We start from the raw sequence: 13,467 nt of genomic DNA on the forward strand, positions 1-13,467 counted from the left end.
CTTGGGTAATGTTTTCAAAATGGTGATTATGCTACTGCCAGAGCATAGATACTCTCTCTCCTCCTTCCCACAGGTGATATTATGAGTCAAATGGATTTTGTTTCAAGCCACGGAGGCATAATTCTGCTGCTTGCAAACTCTGACATTCACTCCCCAATTTTTCAGTCATGCTCTTGAGACAGCAACAGGAGGAAAAAAGATGAAAAGTACCAGCTTTCAGGAGGCATAATTTTGCCTATGGGTTTCTTTCTCATTTTTTGATAGCGTACGGCCATCTCCACACTTTTATTTTGTATGTATGATAAAAGCATTTCTATTTAGTCTGGATCCTAGGGGATGCCAAGTACGACATGCAACTGTGTCAGGGCAGCTCTAAATAAAAAAAAAAAGAAGTGAAAGGGGCATCTTTTACTGCTTAGGTCTTGGTAAGCTCTGTCTTAAAAGATCATTCTTGCTGGCTTATGTACAGTTCTCCTTGTGTCTGATCTAGGAGCAGAATTAACAAGCTCTGAAAAAGACCTATTACCTGTTGTCAGTGGGAGGGGTAAAAAGACAGAATGTCCTGGAGGTAAGAGAGTGTGTGGGTTGAACTCTGCAGTGACGGCATTGTATGTGTAATCCTGGTAAGTCATGCACTGCATCAGAGCACCACAATGTCCAAATAGCACTTCTGCTAAATAAAGTTAAGTTGTGACATTGTTATAAGACAGGTTTTTTGGGATGATTTGTAGTAGTATCTATAGCAATAGATATTAGGCATGAGTGCTAATCTCTCTCCTGGAACAGTAAGATTATTATATATACACACCATTATTATATACATACAAGTGCTCAGACCTATATTGCCTGTGTACTACAGAGTATCGAAACAACTATAGCAATAAGGTAGCAATAAGGAGACCCACAGAGAAAATGTTTTATTGTAAACTGATACTGATCAATGATATAACCACAAGAAAAAAATGGCCCAAAGCAACTCTACATCAGGGTGAACGGTGGTTGGGAGCCACAGAAGTGAAGCGGCCAGGACCCTGCTACTGGTGGCAACCCCTCTCTGCACAGCTGTGCACCTGTTTTGGGGGGGCCCTTTGTGCACACCAAGGGTAGACTAGTGTCTTTGTACATTTGCCCTCATGCTGTATGTCTGCCCGATTGTCCACACTCACCCTGCTCTTCCCTGTATCGGTTTGGCCGCACTTCCCTGGCAGCCTCCGCTATGCTGGTCACACAACAAACATCACTACTTCTTTAACAGTGAACTCCCATGGTGAAAATCTGTACAGTCCATGTGGAGACTGATACATGTGAGGTATCCAGTGCTTAACTATGGATGAGCTAGTGGGATTAAGGGCTTGATTCCAGTGATCATCACTGCATGTCAGTGACACATCCCCTTACACAAGATGTGACAGGGTCAGTAGGGCACCCATTTGCAGGCTGCATCGGAGTCGCACCATTTGAGAACAAATGTCTGTCTTCTTACCTTGCTTCTAACCTGCAACCACCCTGCTCCTTGAAAGTTACTTACACCTTTTCCAATCCTAACCTATCTCCATGGATAAGAAGAAAAGTTGCCTTAAACAGTGATTAATGTAGATATATTTTGTGAGGTAAGACTGTGGTTCTGAATGGTCATCCCTCAGCATCATCGGGGCAGACAATTCTCTTCCATGTGTCTGGAAAGGTACTTTTGATGAGGTATGAAGATCAAAATATTCACGAGGTTTGATTATTTATTCCCTTTTTTTTTTTTTTTTAACATCACCAAAATGAAAAAAAAAGAGGGAAGAAAACCCAAAACCTGATGGCTTGTTTGTGTGTCAGCATTCAGAAGGTGCCTGATTCAGTAAGTCTTCCTGAGAGATTTAAGTATGTATTCAGAAACACATCTACAGATTCAGAATGTATCTGTGGGAAAGGGTTATTACTGCAGAATGTTTCTAAGCACTGAATTTAAAAATCTACTTTATCATTCATGCTACAAGTGTATTATCCACTATTTTCACCTTGTTCTTTGTGACTTAAATAATGTATGTAAAGTGCTTTCCAAGCAAATATCCACAATAAATCAGTGCTAAATAAAACAGCCTAGAAAATGTTATTCCCGTTTATTTTGCAAAGGTGTTTGTCAGGTTGTTGATAAAAATAGTGTTTCCTCATCCTTCACTACTAATATCAGTAGTGAGTTTTCCCTTGAAACAGTGTCAAGATCTTATTCCAGTCTTGTCTAAGTAATGATGTATGGATTCAAAGTGAAGAAGAGCTGATGTGAAAAGGTCTGGCTCTTTCGATGGTATGTAGAGTGTCTTAGAACAGGCTATTACACAAAGCACAGGTGCTTTAACAGCTTTTTACTCAACAACAGAGTGATGAGAGGTGGGGAGGGCTAATCTAAAGCTACACCATCTGGGGCTGGCCTTGTCACAGGAAGAATGTGGCAGCTGTCTAGTTTTTCTTGTTTTCAGTTTCAAAGTACAAATTAAGAATGAACATCTGGTTCAGCTTGCAGAGTTAAATAAGTATTGTAAGCAGATGGTTTTTAAGACTTGAAATTTATGGTAAGAGGTGTTCATGAAAAGAGAGTTAACTAATAGCCAAGGAGATGGATATTACAGAATCTTATTACCCTTCTTTTCCCTCCCCAGCCCCACAGATTTACACAGAAAAGAGCAATTCAGAAATTGCTGAATAGCTGTTGAGACATTGTAAAGAAAATACAGGAAATTGTAAAAATCTTCACTTGCCTGACTGAAACACAGAGTAAAAACTTAACCATGCTCATGTTCATGGGATTTTCTTCACTGACCCTGCTTTCGAAGAAAGAGTTATGAGAGAACTTGACTGAAACTTGCGTTTTCACACCTTTTCAGTTTTAAGTAAAATCTCTCATTGATTTCCTCTGCCTTATGTCTTCCCCAGGCAAGAACAATGCTATTAATTAATGAACTATTTGAATTGTTTTTGGCATGTCATAGTCATATAAATATACAAAGGTGCATTGTTTGCATTCATGTAATGAGATTCTTGGCTTTATGGATTTTATTATCTGTTCCAAAGTCTGTTTTGGAGAACTGCCTTTGTGCCTGTGGTACAGAAGAATGAAATGACTCATTTGTATCCCACAGGGTGTTAGAGTAGAAAATATCAAGATACACAGATTCACAGGTTTGGGCAAACATTTCCCTCACCTTATGAGGGCTATAAGCATGTTGTGGCTCTACAGGCCCAAGTCTCCAAGGCTCATTTCTGCTCTGTGTTCTGGGTTTTTTGTTTAGTTGTTCATAGGATTTGTTTGGGTTATTCTGTCTACATTAGATTCTTGTAAAGACTAAACCGTTCCATTTTTACTTGAGAAAGATATCCTTTGTGGTACATCTCTTTCTCTGCTGATCCCGCCTCCTGTTAGCTCCATGGCCTTTCCTCCATTGTCCAAGATGGAGGAACATTCCCCACCATGCTGCTGTGGTGTTCTTGAGTTGCTGGATCATTTCCCTTCTCTGTTCCCTGGCACATACACTGATTCCTCTGCAGGCTGTCTCCCTGGCCACTCACACGGTCAACTTCACTCTCTTTTGTCCAGCTGCCACTGTTCTGCCTCACTGCAGAGACTTTCATCCAGAATTTATAGAAAGGAAAAGCGTATAGATACATTGGAGTTCTAACTAAATGTGCCCCGATAGTCCCTGCTGTGGAAGCAAAGCATTATCCTCATCTCTTCCATCTCAGAGGTCTCCTTGAGGCTTGCCGTCTTGAAGTCAGAGAGTTTAGGACCAAGAGGTGTTGCTAATTACAGTCTGACCTCCTGTCCTCCTTCAAGGGAAATTACAATTTTCAGAAGGTCCTCCAGTCTACACCAGGAAAACTGAGACACGGTATTTCCATTACACAGTTTTGTGAATTTGTTCTAGCATTTAATCACTTGCTGTTTATAAATAATACTTAACTTGGCCAGCCTGCAGCTCCTGGTTCTTACAGTAGTAGAGAGCCCTGTGGGATCCAATATGTTTCTACCCCATGAGTAATACAAGAAAGATCTCAAAGGAAAAAGATTCCTGCTTTGGGATCAGAAAGCCTGATCTGACACAGAGAGGAATAGTAATGGTCTTCTAGCTGAAACTGCTGGAGCTAGAAAGCAAACTATTTACTTACACTCAAAATCAGTTTCTTGCTGATTGGCATTAAAATGTATGGACTGTTTTAAAACAGTGGGATATCATGCTACTAAATGGACAATGGACATGTTCTTTTAAAGTCCTGGGGTGGAGGGTTGCACAGGAGAAAATCTTGACATACAGCTCTACTCTTATGGAGCTGAAAGACTATTATTTTAGGACCATCTGTTAAGGAAGCAGACCTAGTGTTGTGTTTACTTAGCAATAGTGTGAGTTTTTCTCTCATTAACCTTCCACTGGTGAAAGCCTTGACTGTGTTTCATTATATAAGGTATCTACCACTGCTACTACAAAGACTATTATTCGCAACACAAAGACAGTGTTGGCTTAAGAGTAGGTGTTCTAGGGGCGAGATACTACTTTTTAGCTCCTTGCTTTTGTTGTGTTTTAACCCCAGCCAGCAGCTAAGCACCATGCAGCCACTTGCTCTCTCCGCTCCCCTCTCAGTGGAATGGGGAGGAGAATTGGAAAAAAAAAAGTAAAACTTGTGGGTTGAGATAAGAATGGTTTAATAAATAAAATAAAATATAATCATAACAATAATAAAATATAATAATAAGAATAGTTATAATGAAAATGAATATAATAAAAATAAGAGAGAAATAAAACCCAAGAAAAGACAAGTGATGCACAATACAATTGCACACTATCCGCTGACTGATGCCCCAGCCATCTTATGTACTGAGCATGACATTCTATGGTATGGAATATCTCTTTGGCTAGTTTTGGTCAGCTGTCCTGGCCATGCTCCCACCCACTTTCTTGTGCACCTGCGGCCTACTCACTGGTGGGGCGATATGAGGAGCAGAAAAGGCCTTGACTCTGTGTAAGCACTGCTCAGCAAGAAGGAAAACATCCCTGTGTTATCCACACTGTCCTCACACTGAATCCAAAACACAGCACTGTACCAGCTACTAGGAAGAATATCAACTCTTTCCCAGCCAAAACCAGGACACTTTTCAAAGAAGCAGAGTGAGGAACATAAATTAGAAAAAAGTGGGAAAAAAGTCATAGAGATACAAAAGCACACAATGGAAAAAATAAATGTAACTGTGCTGGTGTTTCAATTATCTCCTTATATTTAAAATATTTAAAACTACTTTAAAACATTGCTCTTTATAACACTAACATTTCATAGGCAATAAAAAAAAAAATTCACAACCCTTGCCAGAATATTTTTACAGCGCTAGCTCATATAACAAACCCAGAAATGCCGATGCTAAGGATTTCAGTAGCTGTATCTCACCCACCATTCTCATGACAACCCACTCCTTCTGGCATTATTGCAGCTGCTAGCCAAATACGAAACTTGGCAAACTCTGTATGTGGCAGAATACGTTAGTTTCACTTTTGAGGGGAAGCAGAAAAGCGGTGGTTCCAAGTAAAAGCTGCCTCCTTTGCAATCTTTTCAGCTTGTTTCCTCTGACATCTACTGAACGGTAGCCCATCTGTAGATTCGTAGAATATCTATTTCTGTTGCTTGCTGCAGCATCTCTTCTATACAAACTGACTCCTATTTTCACAATTTCTGCTGACCAAAAATACCTTCAGCTGGGTTTGCTGGTAGCTCTAGGATCTCCACCTATAGCTGACTAGGTTGCGTAGTGACAGAGGAAGCAGAAGAGAAGACATTTGCAACCGAGAGGGATGGACTCACACAGCTCATCTCAGAGGACCAGGTTTGCGCTTCAGGTCTAGCTGTGTCAAAGGGCTGCAGGGCATTCTTGTGGGTTCTCTGGCCCTGGGAATGATAGAATCAACAGAGCTCAGCACTGGATAGGGCATTTAAAAAAAACTGATGAAAAATAGCTTTCCTTCATTTCTGTGGATGAAAATTAGTTGTACTTTTTCAAGCAATTAGGTAAACACTTCTAATTGGTTTGGTCCTTCACATGAAATGTACCTTGGGAATGACATATTTTGAAGCTACTCCCTGTGTGGACTAAACTGAGTTAACTAATGTTTCTGCCTCACATACAACTACCTTAGCAATATCTTTTATAATCCCACAGAAGGCAGGTTAGGAAGCTTGATAGCTAGTGGATAGCCTAAGGGAGAACTTTCATGCTTTATTTGGCATGTTTGCCTTGGTGTGAGCAAACACTTGCTGGAACTGCTTATCTAAAAATCTTCCTCCTCCAAGAAGAGCAGTTTGTGGAAGCTATTTCTAGATCCTGAAATGCTCTCCCTGAGAGCTCCAATATGTGGTTTATTTTCATTACGCTACAAAAAGTGGAATGAGGAATCAACGTTTTTAAACGTAATAGTTGCTGGGTGCCTTTTTTTTTTTTTAAAAATAGGAAATGAAAACAGCTGAATTTGATTTATTCTTTTAATTACAAAGAAAAGACCTAACCGATGTGACTGGAGTTCAAAAACAAAGGAGGAGAAAAAGAAGAGCAACTGACACAGGTTTGATGTTCTTTGTACTGATATAATTCCAGAGCAACAGTGAAAGTTACTAATTAAAATTATGTAGAGTCTGACCCACAATTAATTAATTAAAGCGATGTTACCTAAGTGGTGGCCTGTGGGACAGACCTCTCTCTTAATAAGAAGTGCTTCTTAGCTGGTTTGCACAGGTACCGGGCAGGGTGCCTTTCTGAATTCAAACATGGAAATTTACTTCTTTGTGAAACCCCTGTGCTTCTGCTAATTTTATCTGAAATTGCCCAAAAGATTCAAAACCAAAGCAGCTATGCTAAAGATACTTAATAATTTATTTTTAACCTAAACTGTTTTGATGTTGCAGTTTTAGCAGTGTGCACGTTTGATACCAACATTGATATCTACATGCTTCCTGAGCTAACTTACTTTTTCAGAAATACTGATAAAGCAAAGGATGTCATACTGACTCTCATTTGAGCAATAATTACTTAGTACTTTTGAAAAATCAGCACGATACATCTTTTTATAATTTTATTTCAAACAAATATGTTTCTGGTTTTGAATTAAACTCGGTTATCCCTTTCCAGGACTGTGAATCAAAACACAACTTGCTATTACTTTTTACTATCAACCAGAAGTGAAGCTGAGTAGAAACAAAAGTGCAACTCAGTGTCTTTGCTTCACTGTCTAATACTAAGTTGAGAATACCAACTGGAAAAATTAACAACAAATAAATGAAATGTTTCACTTTGACATTACTGTAAGCAATTTAAAGAGTTTTAGAAACAGTTCATAAAGGCTCTTGTTCATATATATGTATGTGTATTAAAGGTTCTTACTCTTCAGGGTCTCTGGAGACTGATGTCAATACAGTAGGCAGTCTGGAAAATGTACAAGATAAACTTGGTTCAGTTTTATGACATTAACTTCCATATTTCATTCAAGTAGCCTAGTAATTGTATCTTGATCATACATAAAAATGCAAAAAAAAAAAAAATAATTCAAAAGTGTCATTAAGGTTGATCTCTCCAGTGAGGAAATTCCAAAATTTCAACAGTTGACCTTGAAGGGATTTAGTTACCCTGTGCTGTTTTCTTTTGTCCTTTTAGTTTCTATCTGTATCACACACACATCCTGTCACACTAGCTAAAGCAGATTAAATTACATGAACAGATTAAATAATAATAAAAAACCCCAACAGGATGAGAAATTACTGACTGAAATGACTTTATATAAACATTAACTTTTGAAGCTTCCTGACTTTTCACAGATAGATAAGTGCTGCCAAACAAGTTCAGGAAGGTTAACTTTCTGTAATAATGCAAAGTGGAAGCACCTTGACAGAGCCACAGTTCACTGAATTTAAAATCAGATATTATTAATCAGTACATATTTAACTTCTAGAAACCTTAATTTGAAAAGTCCTTAACAGAGGTTTCCATCTAAATATCCACAGATATCTTCAAATGTAATAAAAAATTCTAATATATGTACACAGTCATTATGCAGTCCTGAACACTGCACAGGATGAAGTCCTGGAGAAGATTATTTACATGAACTTGGCTACAAACTTTTAATTTTGCATTAGAGTACTTCTGGTTAATTTCTGAGCCCCTCTAAATGTTTGGAAACTCCAAGGCTGAAAGCAGAAGTATTTGTTTGTGAATATGAGGGAAGTGAGCTTCTCTGACTAATTTAAGACAGGCTGAGGTGATTTTGCTTAAATTTTTCAAAAGAAAAAACCCGAACCTGGGCCCTCCAAAATTTCTCACAAGAGGTTTTCAAGTCTGTAGACTTCCCTACTCCCAAGGGATTTTCTAACACATTTTGGGGGGTGTTGTAATCTATTTTCCAGGTGAGAGGTAGACCCAGGAAGGCACAACTTTAGCTTCTCTTTATTATGAATATAAACACATTAAATTTGTGTAACAGTGTAACCAAAACCCACATGAAATCATGTATCATTGTGTTTAGGCACCAGTTAAACACAGAGGATATCCTGCTCTAAACATCAAATAGTCTTGGGGGAAAACACAACAAAACCAAACCAAACCTGTACCAGCAAAGTTTGATTACGAAATGAAGTGTAACTCAGTGGAGACCTATACTGGTGGACTCCAGAAATATTTGCAATCGCTGGGTATTGGTATTAGGCAGGTACTGCAATCACTAGGAGTTTTGACTGCAGAGCCACTGGCAAACTCTGCAAACTGAGGTTTGCAGTGTCTATGCTTCAAGGTACTCTTTCAACTCAGGTTGCAGTTTTATTAATTTTGTTTTGTTTCATTGTGTTAGCAGATTTTGTTCAGGAAGGAGAATCTCAGACTTTTGTTACTCTTTTCCTCACTGAATGGTGATAGCATACATATCTATTTACTCCAACACTAAGCTCTGAAAGTCACAGAGTGACAGTAAATTCGTGGCTCCCTGTAATGCCATTTATACCAAGCCATTTCCCATCAGTGGACTGTACTTCAAAATTTATTTTCAAGAAGTTCTACAGTTAAGACAATTGCTTGCACTTACTTGCCTGCCTGCTTTTTCCAGCTCCATAACTGTTGGCTGCATGCTAGGTTTGATCCTATAATAGGAGAAACGCACATGTTCCTTAAAAGGAAATCCCATGCTGCTGCTCAGATGTGACTCAACTAACTTGGCAAGAAATTAATTCACTCCATCTTCAGATCAGATCCACACCGACCTGTGCTGAGCCACATGGACGACAGGGTTCAAAGGCTTGGAACACTTAATAGAGCCACAGGCAGTGTGCAGATTGGTGTGGCGGCTTTGCTGTTCAAATGAGTCAATCAGCTTCATTAAAGAGTAAATTAAAATATTACTTAATCTTTCCCTATTTGCAGAAAACCTATCAGAAACTACTGAAAGTAAGAAAACCAGAATAACTCAATTTGAAAGATACAGATTAAAATCTTATGCACTACATGTGGTTGATCTGTGTATACACTACCAATATAGGGAAGCAATAAAGCAATGCCACTATGTCACCTTTTTTTAGCCCAAGTTTTATTGCCACTGCACATCCGACACACATACCGCTAGCATACAAACCAAGAATCTGTCAGGTAGAGCAGTATTCCCAATCACTGTAGGCTTTAAAGCGGACTTCTTCACTGTCTTGTCTTTGTACAGCTCAGAAGGCATCCCAGGGAGCTGTTGGAAAGCAGCAGCTTACCTAGCCCCTGGTGAATGCTATATGGAAGGGAAACGGGGCAGTTACAGACACAGAGGAGGGGGGAGCATTATCTGATTTTATTCCTCTCTGTAGAAGTCCTTGTACTGTGTTAGTCACTGTAGTGCTGTCTGAGTGCTTTTCAGTTGCTCAGCAATTGAACTGATGCCTGTTCATGTGGGGTTTTTTCTGTGGGTTGTCATTTTTTTGTTTCTTTAAAATTCTTCCTCAGGGATTGTTGTATGATGCAGCATTTTGTACCTCATGAAGAACACAGGGGGCTGTTAGAGAACGTAGTGTCCAAGAAATGCATCTTCTACCAGGAGCAGTGTTCAGGGTAGAATTCGGTGTCAGAAGAAGTACACTTTTCATTCTTACATATATGGTCGAAAAGCAGTCTTTGCAAAAACGCATTATGGCAGTTTTTTAGGTGCACTCTACTGTCTCTCAGAGGAACAGTTATCAAGTGAATGTCTAGAAGGGGACAAACTTACACCTACCACTGGGGCCCTCAAAGCCAAGAGATGGCTTTTTCCCTAGCTTTTTTTTTTTTCCCCCCAAAGTGGATGACTTAGAAGTGTGTCCTTTCAGAAGCTGAATCATATGCAAACCTATATTTACAGGTGCTTGTTCCTCTTTTCTCCTTCAGGAAGGAAGTATTCATTCATATCACTCAAGAAAATAGGTTTCAGAGAAGAACTATAAATAATGATAAAGTTTCTTTCAAGAGTGTTCTTTGTGCCATATATTTAAAGAAAAAACATGTTTTTTTATCTGAAATATGTTTTTCTCTAAGGCTGGGCCTACACGAAGAGAGGGAGGAAAACTATTACAACATACATACTTAACTTTAAATGTTAAGAATTCTACATTCTACTCCAAAAGTACAAGGAAAAGTGAAATACATGCAGACAGTCTGACTTCATAGATTTATCTTAAATGAGTAACTTCCTTAGCTTTGTTCTAATTCATGAAAGTTTTGCAAATAATCCCCCCATCCTGAATACAGAATGTGCTTTGATTTGAATTTCAGTTGAAAATGATAAATCTAAATCCAGCTATGAGAATTTCTGAAGTAACTACAACAAAACTGTTTTTATCGTTTTTAGTTGTTTGAACATGAAAATGAAACAAAATCTGTTTCCCGGTGTGTATGCTAATCTTGGAATTTAGAATGCAGAAGTAATCAAGAAAGTAAAACTGAGCCTTTTGCACCGATGTGAAGTTTTGTAACTTGCTTTGAAAAGCAAATTAACTCTGAAGGGAAGTTGTTACAACAGTTGTAAAAATCACATTTCATGTATAATTAGTGGTATTTTTCATCCATTATTTGGGGGTATGTTTACTAAGTTTAGTGTTTTACATCCCTGTTTAATTTAGGATTCTGTGGTTATGCCTGTGCTACTACACTCTGCACATATTTGTGTTTGACACGGTGTGAATATGTGAAATGAAATGTGTAAACAGGATGTAGATAAATGATACTTCAACCCTTTTAAGGTCCCGCATGTCACAGGCTGACACTTGTACCCAAGGGTGTTAACATGCAAATATATGGAGACTGCGTGTGGTCATTTAGCAAAGAAGAAGGAAAGGGGGATGCTGAAATGGTTATAAGATGCAAATCTGAGATGCTGACAGTTTTTCGGTGCAGATGCCTTTGAAAGGACTTATGAAAAATTAACAGAGTAGCAGGAGCACTGTTGAAAGTAATGAACAACCCTGAACAGACAGTGAAAAAGGGTATTTCATACTTCTTGCTATAATATGCTAAAATGTGCTTAAACTAATCATAGTCAAACAAAAGTAAAAATTCCTGGTATCATTAGATAAGCTGTAATGTTTAGAGTCCTAATGTAGATTGGACTTTCACGATCTTGTCACCTGATGGTGTGCTTTATCAGTCAAGAGTTTGGCAAGTTTTGCAGGTCCAACTAAACCTGACCCTGACAAAATGTTGAAACTTAGTATTGTAAGGATTTCCCATATAGTTCAGTAGAATTCTTTGCATTTGCAGGGTTCTGTCCCCAGAGATCTTGATGAGCGGAGTCTTAGATATGCAGTGAGCACAACCAACATAGTACACTACTCTCCTAAAGTGGTCTGGATATGGGTGGCATATGAGTGATTATATCTGGGAAGCATCAGAACATTTTTATTTTGCAGTTTGTTTCCTTGCCCTGTTTGTGAGGAATTTTCAGTGTCACTGCAGTACATGCTTGTGTGAGTTTTCCACATTGCAGCCTGGAAAGAGAGAGACATTAAAAATGAAAAACAAATTATTAGAGGATGTAATACCATAGAAACTTTCAGTGAGATCAGGCAGTACATATACTAGAAGAAAACGTGATGTAATTAACTTTATTTCAAAATCACCAGATATCCTTTAAACTGTATGTTCAAGGAAACCACATATACAAAGCAATGTACATACTGAGTTAAATTCTAGTTCTGAATTGGCCTAGATTTTGTTTTCTGTAAGCTAATGTTATATTCATGGGCATACGCTTTTCTTCTGCACAAAAAAGTAAGAAAACCCACATATAACACTGTAGAAATGTCAGTGATAAGCTTGTCCATAAAGAATGGTATTTGACAGTACCAAATTGTTAGCTGACAGTTAACAGCTTACTTTGTAATCACTAAAGTTATGAGCATGAGTCTGTTGGTAGTTTTAAGACTCGTAATCTATTAAACGTTTATATGACTTTTTAGTTCTTCCCTGTCCCAAATTCTGTTCTTCGTCTCCTGGATAGACTTCACAGGAGTCCCCTGACTCTAGTGTTCCTTCCTTAACTCACCACCTCCTCAGGTCAGCAGTCAAACTCTCTTTTTTGCTCGCCTTCAACAGACAACCCAGTCCCAGAGCTTTCAGACGAAGCATGTTTACTTGGCATGCACAAGAAAATAAAGAACAAACTTATCACCTAAGAAGTTACAAGAAACAGCACATTTGCAAGGTTAGAACTGTGCAATAAATCCTGTCAGCTAGGACAGAACTAGCACACACACGCATCGCTTCAAAAAACCCGTGCGTTTTTCCTTTGGCCCAACTAACGCACATCACTGTGAAGCGAGACCACCGCGGAGATGCACTGCTTTTGTTTACCACGGCTGGACAGGGCAAAGTCTGTCCCTCAAACTTGTGCGTGCCGGTCCAAGGCCCTTTGCCTCACTTCAGCTTCTACCTCACAGCGGCTCCCACTGGTGAGGGAAGGCGGAAACTTGAGAGAAACAAGTAGACCTTGTACCCGCAGTGTCCGGGGGCGGCAGGGGGCCAGAGAGCTGCAGCCGCCTGCACGGGAGAGGCTCCCCTTCCCGTATTTGCACACCCCGGCGCCCGCCCTAGTGCCTAAGAGGGAAGCTGCCGCCTCCACGGGCCGGCTGCTCTGTGCCTGCCCTGCGGCCGCGGCACTGCCGGCCCCGAGGACAGTTTCTCTGAGGCGAGTGACATCCCGCCGGGGGGCCCACGGCGGGGCGGCTGCGCGCGGGGGCGAGGACGGGAGAAGGGGCCTCCCTCCCGCGAGCCGCGGCGCCTTTCCGGGCGGGGCGGGGCAGGGAGCGGGGCGGGGCGGGGCGGCCCTGCCCGCAGCCGAGGTCCCGGGCCGGGCCGGGCCCCGCCCCGCGCCGCGCCGCGCCTAGAAGCTGCGTGATGACGCAGCCGGCGGGAGCCTCGAGGCCCGCCCAGCCGGGGGGTGTCTGCCCCGCCCCCCCGCT

The 13,467-nt window shown here is 40.3% G+C and overlaps 1 protein-coding gene and 1 long non-coding RNA gene across 2 annotated transcripts in view; one reads left to right on the forward strand and one right to left on the reverse strand.

Moving 5' to 3' along the window:
* The first annotated feature begins 6,378 nt into the window (after nucleotides 1–6,378).
* JAK2 (Janus kinase 2) overlaps nucleotides 6,379–13,467 on the forward strand; it is a 100,048-nt gene continuing 92,959 nt past the window's right edge. Inside the window, exon 1 of the mRNA XM_074811603.1 lies at nucleotides 6,379–6,584. The gene's annotated coding sequence lies outside the window, so the exon portion shown is untranslated. The remainder of the gene's footprint in view (nucleotides 6,585–13,467) is intronic.
* Nucleotides 9,563–13,187, reverse strand: LOC141917908 (uncharacterized). The gene is made up of 2 exons (XR_012621514.1): nucleotides 12,552–13,187; nucleotides 9,563–11,994 (listed from the first exon to the last, which is right to left on the reverse strand). It is a non-coding gene; the product is annotated as an uncharacterized LOC141917908 (long non-coding RNA).

The sequence above is a fragment of the Strix aluco genome, chromosome Z, assembly GCF_031877795.1.
Source record: "Strix aluco isolate bStrAlu1 chromosome Z, bStrAlu1.hap1, whole genome shotgun sequence".
Taxonomy (NCBI): Eukaryota; Metazoa; Chordata; class Aves; order Strigiformes; family Strigidae; genus Strix; species Strix aluco.